The 6,645-nt window shown below is 42.0% G+C and overlaps 1 pseudogene; it reads left to right on the forward strand.

Annotated features, from left to right (window-relative positions):
• Positions 1-219: 219 nt before the first annotated feature.
• Positions 220-6,112, forward strand: LOC118399016 (acyl-coenzyme A thioesterase 1-like; annotated as a pseudogene).
• Positions 6,113-6,645: the final 533 nt, after the last annotated feature.

Consider the following 6,645-nt stretch of genomic DNA (forward strand, 5'->3'; position numbering starts at 1 on the left):
GCAGCGTGCATTCACCCGGCCCGCCACAGGGGTCACTAAAGCGCGATAGGACAAGGACATCCCGGTCGGCCTAACCCGGACGACGCTGGGCCTATTGTGCTCCGCCTCATGGGTCTCCCAGTCGCGACCGGCTGCGACACAGCCCGGGATCAAACCGAGATCTGTAGTGACACCTCTAGCACTGCGATGCGGTGCCTTAGACCACTGCGCCACTCTGGAGGCCCTCGAGCCAATATATTAAGAAGTTGAACAAGCTATTACTCCAATCTCATGAAAGTGACAAACTAAAACATTGAAATCTTTTGTCAAAAACAATTTTTAGTATCGAAGGAGTGCCATTGATTTGATGGCCTGCACATGCACAGTTCAGCGCGAGACGACCGTTAGACCCCATGACGTGTTTCTGTGCATGAGCTTAGCTAGCCAACATTGCCATGACATTGCCTACAAGTGTGATCGGGAATTTCTATTGACGAAGCGATTTCTGCTATCTTCATACTCTACTGTCTTTGATTATACATTTCATTTAACTATGCAATTTATTTTATTTTACTCCAATCTAATGTATTATTGTCTCCATGTTTCTTTGTAGATTCCATACTCAACGCCATCCTCACTTCATGTCATCTAGCCTACCAGTTTAGGTCATCTTTGAACTGTGCTGGTCACACAATTGTGCAATTGGCCACAACTTTAAGTCTACAAGCAACTATCTTCGCTGAAGGCATCATCCTCACTTGAAAATAGTATATAAAGAAGCCTAAACTGCATTTCTATCTCTCTCCACTCCTAACCAGAGTGTAAAATGTCTAAAGTGTGTTTACAGATTCTTCCCAATGCCAAGTGCTTATTCGATGAGCCAGTGCAGTTGAAAGTTGACAGGCTGAAACCAAGACAGCAGGTGGATCTGAGGGCAGAAGTAACAGATGACAAAGGCATTCAGGTCCTCAGCTACCTATGAGGCCAACTGCAGTGGAACGATTGATCTAACAACTGCGTCATCACTAGGTGGCAGTTACACTGGAGTAGAACCTATGGGGCTTTTGTGGTCTCTGAAACCAAACAACTTACACACTTAAGTTTGTTAAGAAGGTTGTATCAGTGCCTTGCCTTGTCAACTTCAGTGTACATTCCAAGGATAGTCCAGGAATACTGGCTGAAGTAATCAATGAAAGAAGTCTGCTTGCAGAGGGAGTAAGAAGAATTCCTGTCAAAGAGGGGAAGCTTCGTGGAGTTCTATTTGTACCTCCTGGTTGGTGTTACTGTTTACCCTTTGGTATACTATGTAAACTCAGCAGAAAAAAGAAATGTCCTCTCATTGTCAACTGCGTTTTTATTTTCAGCAAACTTAACATGTTTAAATATTTATATGAACATATTTGTATGAACAACAAGATTCAACAACTGAGACATGAACTGAACAAGTTCCACAGACATGTGACTAACAGAATTGGAATAATGTGTCCCTGAACAAAGGGGGGAATCAAAATCAAACGCAACAGTCAGTATCTGGTGTGGCCACCAGCTGCATTAAGTACTGCAGTGCATCTTCTCCTCATGGACTGCACCAGATTTGCCAGTTCTGTGAGATGTTACCCCACTCTTCCACCAAGGCACCTGAAAGTTCCCAGATATTTCTGTGGGGGGCTCAAGGGATTGCGATCCGGGCTCTTCGCTGGCCATGGCAGAACACTGACATTCCTGTCTCGTAGGAAATGCCGCACAGAACGAGCAGTATGGCTGGTGGTGTTGTCATGCTGGAGGGTCATGTCAGGATGAGCCTGCAGGAAGGGTACCACGTGAGGGAGGAGGATGTCTTCCCTGTAACACACAGCGTTGATATTGCCTGCAATGACAACAACCTCAGTCCGATGATGCTGTGACTCACCGCCCCAGACCATGACGAACCCTCCACCTCCAATTCGATCCTGCTCCAGAGTGCAGGCCTCGGTGTAACGTTCATTCCTTCGACGAGAAACTCATATCCGACTATCACCTCTGGTGAGATAAAACCGTGACTCGTCAGTGAAGAGCACTTTTTGCCAGTCCTATCTGGTCCAGCGACGGTATGTTTGTGCCCATAGCCGATGTTGTTGCCGGTGATGTCTGGTGAGGACCTGCCTTACAACCGGCCTACAAGCCCTCAGTCCAGCCTCTCTCAGCCTATTGCGGACAGTCTGAGCACTGATGGAGGGATTGTGCGTTCCTGGTGTAACTTGGGCAGTTGTTGTTGCCATCCTGTACCTGTCCCGTAGGTGTGATGTTGGGATGCACCGATCCTGGTCAGGTGTTGTTACAAGTGTTCTGCCACTGAGGACGATCAGCTGTCTGTCCTGTCTCACTGTAGTGCTGTCTTAGGCATCTCACAGTACGGCAATTTGTTCCCCTGGCCACATCTGCAGTCCTCATGCCTCCTTTCAGCATCCCTGAGGCATGTTCACGCAGATGAGCAGGGACCCTGGGCATCTTTCTTTTGGTGTATTTCAGTAGAAAGCCCTCTTTAGTGTCCTAAGTTTCCTTAAATAACTGTGACCTTAATTGCCTACATTCTGCTAAGCTATTAGTGTCTTAACGACCGTTTCACAGGTGCATGTTCATTAATGGTTTATGGTTCATTGAACAAGCATGGGAAACAGTGTTTAAACACGTTACATTGAAGATCTGTGAATTTATTTAGATTTTTACGAATTATATTTGAATGCACAGGGTCCTAAAAAAAGGGATGTTTATTAGAAGTTAGTATTTACCATCAATGTGATGTGTGCTGGTTTTCAATGTTTTAAAGTGTATATTTCCTCCTTTACAGAAATAGGTCCACACCCAGCTGTTTTAGACCTATACACATATGGAAGAGGTCTATCTGAAGCTAGAGCTTCTCTTCTTGCCAACAGAGGTTTTGTGGTCTTTACAGTGTCATTATATGGGGCTGATGACAATCCTAAAAACGTGACCAAGATCCATCTGGAGTATTTTGAGGAGGCGATTCAGTTCTTGAAAAATAATGTGAAAATTAGTTTATAATTGCTTACAGCTTATTCATTACTTCAAATCACCCGTCTTTCATGGAAATAGTACTACCTGAATGTCTAATGGTCGGTGCTTTATTTGCTGTCCCTTTATCTTTTGAGGTTTGCGGCTCTGGATTAGGTTTGTTGTCACTGTCCAAAAGTGGTGATCTAGCACTGTCCATTGCCACTTTTCTGCCAGGCATTGCTGCTACCGTATGGATCAATGGTTGCAATGCCAATGCCATGATTCCTCTTCACTACAAAGGCACAGTCATACCTCCCCTAATGCTTGATACCAAAATAGTCTTTGCTACCAAGTCCGGGGCCTTAAATGTAAAATATGTTATTAATGACCCCATGGCAGAGGATAATCAGGCAACGCTCATCCCAATTGAGAGAGCCAATGGAAGGTTTCTCTTTGTTGCTGCAGAGGATGACCAAAACTGGGACAGTTGTTATTTTGCAGATCAGGCAATGCATCAACTGAAGCATCATGGGAAGCATAATTACGAGTCAGTATTTTATCCTGGAGCAGGACACTACTTAGAGACACCCTACATGCCCTTCTGCCCGTCCAGTATTCATGGTGTTATTGGAAAGCCTGTTGCGTGGGGAGGTGTGCCCAGGTCCCACGCAGCAGCAGAGGTCGACCTTTGGAGGAGGATTCAGGAGTTCTTTTAGAACTAACCTGGCAAATGATAGCAACTTGAGTAAAGCCAAGTTATAAAATGTTTAAATGAAAACTGGATAAAAATGTGGTGGTGCCCCCCCCCCCCAAAACGCCTATTACAATGAAACCCATAGAAACCCTTCCTTTGGAAGAAGGATATCAGGAATATTGCCACAGAGCTGTTGTCCTGCCTTTTTATAATGACAAGTTATCCAGACTATATTTAAACTGTTTAATTGCAAGATTAAGAGAAACACATCATTTTATTTATGTATATTGTTATGATGGTTTGTGCCTTTTTCAGAGAGGATTGGCTGTAAAAGAACAGACATTCATGTATTTAGATGCCAAACCTTTGTTACTTGCTACTATTGTTCACTTTTCATTAATGTATTACATTAATTAAAGTTACCACTAGCAAGTGCACATGTATTAAATGCCTGTTTGGCCCCCTGTACCAGAGGCAGCAAAGCAACCCCACAGAATGATCAAACCTCCCCCTGTGTTTGATTGAAGGAAGGGTGTTCTTTTCTTTGAGTTTCTTAAGTTGGTCTTTGGTAAACATAGGAAGACCCCACCTCTGATAGAGACACACAAAACTCTGATTGAACTTAACAAAAAAACACCCTAACAAGCCTGAATCTCGGGGGAAATGTTATTTGCACGGATGAAACCAAATTAGAACTCTTTGGCAATACAAATCAGTGCTAGGTTTCCTGGCGACCAATTGAAGCATTCAAAGGGGTTGCTTTGCTGCCTCTGGTACTGGGGGCCTTGAACGTGTGCAAGGCGTCATGAAATCAGAAGAGTATCAAGGTATTTTGGAGTCCAATGTTAAGCCCAGTGTACAAAAACTGGGTCTCCTTTGAAGGTTGTGGGTCTTCCAGCAGGACAACAACCACAAACACACATCAAAATGCATGGAATGGTTCAAGAAAAAAAAACACTGAACTGTTCCGGAGTGGCTAGCATTGATCCCATGTGGCTCAGTTGGTAGATCACGGTGCTTACAACACCAGGGTTATGGGTTTGAGTTATTTAGCTAGGCAAGAACAAATTATAATTGACTATTACGGCCTACTTCGGCAATGCTGGGCCAATTGTGCTCCACCCAATCACAGCCAGATGTGATACAGCCTGAATTTGAACCAGGTACTATAGTGCCGCCTCTTGCACTGAGATGCAGTGCCTTAGACCGCTGCGCTACTCAGGGAGCCCGAGTGAATTGGAGTGGCCAATATTGATTCCATGCCTGAATCCCATCAAAAACCTATGGCGAAATCTGAAAAGTGCAGTTGGTCGAAGACACCCATTAAACATTTCAGAATTGGAGCAGTCTGCAGCTGAAAAGTTTGTTAAACTTCCAGTAGAAAGGTGCAGCAAGCTCATACTACAAGAAACATTTGTGGGCAGTTATTTTGACCAAAGGCTGTGTAACCAAGTATTAGCTCTTTGATGGGAATAATTTTGTCCATTAGGTCCATGCCATTTTCTTTTTCTTTTCTAAATTTTTCTTTTCTAAATTGTATACATAAGTTTCAAAAATAAGTGTTTCTACAATGCTGAAAATCCAATACAATGGTGTGGAGGCCAACATAAATATTATATATATATATTTAAGAAAGTGCAAGGGTGTCAATATGTTTCACCGGAATGTAATTTGAGAAAGTTATTCAAAGTTGGTATATGTTTTACATATTGGCTTTATATATCCCCTGTCATATTCCAAAGAAGCATACTGTTTTGTTTTTTTTCTTAAGTGAAACAAATGTCTGCACGGACTGGCTCTGAATACACTGCGATCTGGTAACATATTTTCAATATAAAGGTAGATGTGAATGAGGGTAACTGTTGAGTCCATCTATGGAACTCACTTCATAATAATTCATTTCAATTATTGCAAGATTGTAATGAACTTAACATTGGTCAATCCTATTATTCGGACTTAAAAGTCAATGTATTTTAAAGTGTCCTGGGTTGTACATAGTAGGCTACATGAATGGCTGACCTGGCCATCAGGCTGTATTAAAAACATTGGTAGCACTTTACATAACAACTCAAAATAAAGTGGTATTAAGATGGTAATGAGTTCTAGTTACCAAACACAATTTGCTCAGATACCCCTTCATTTCAGTAAAATTATTGTTGCAGGACAGTTACAACACATACTTTGTGCCATAGTGTCGACAAGAACTTTGATACATAAATGCAATATCTTCTCTAGTAAATTTGATCATATGCTTGTTCTTACACAGGTAGCCTCTAGAGGGCAGCAATGGACAGTTCAATGCACAGTAGGCTTTAAATGATAGGAAGAAAATACTGTGTTAGTATCTGTGATATTTTGAATGGCAAGTGGCAACAATAATGGCAAGTGGTAAATCTCATCCTATAGATGTACAAGGAATGTGTTATCCTTCATTAAACAGTAAATAAATTAGTCACTGTGAACATGTGTGTTTCTCTGTCATGTTTCTGTTTTCAATACTAACGAACCACATGCACCAATAGGGTTCAACCTGCACCGACATCAAGCGCCATATTAAAGGTAATACAATGTTTGATCTTCATGATTGAAAGAGCAGGATATCCCTAATCTAGAACAAAGATGAGGGTAATTCCCTAATTGATTTTGAAGGTTGTTATGATTCTGAATGGTCAGATAGCTAGCAACAATGACAAGAAGCTGCCATGTGGGGAATCGTAGTGCATTAGGGGAAGTATTCAGACCCCTTCCCTTTTACCACATTTTGTTACATTACAGCCTTACTCTAAAATTGATTAGGATAATATCCTAATCAATCTACACACAATACGCCATAATGACAAATCAAAAACAAGCTTTTGGATATGTTTGCAAATGTATAAAAAACAATCAAATCTACAAGTGTTTTTTACAAATGGAAACAGGATGCACCGGAGCTCAATTTTGGGTCTCATAGTAAAGGGTCTGAATAGTTATGTAAA

Source organism: Oncorhynchus keta, chromosome 20 (assembly GCF_023373465.1).
Source record: "Oncorhynchus keta strain PuntledgeMale-10-30-2019 chromosome 20, Oket_V2, whole genome shotgun sequence".
Lineage (NCBI taxonomy): Eukaryota > Metazoa > Chordata > Actinopteri > Salmoniformes > Salmonidae > Oncorhynchus > Oncorhynchus keta.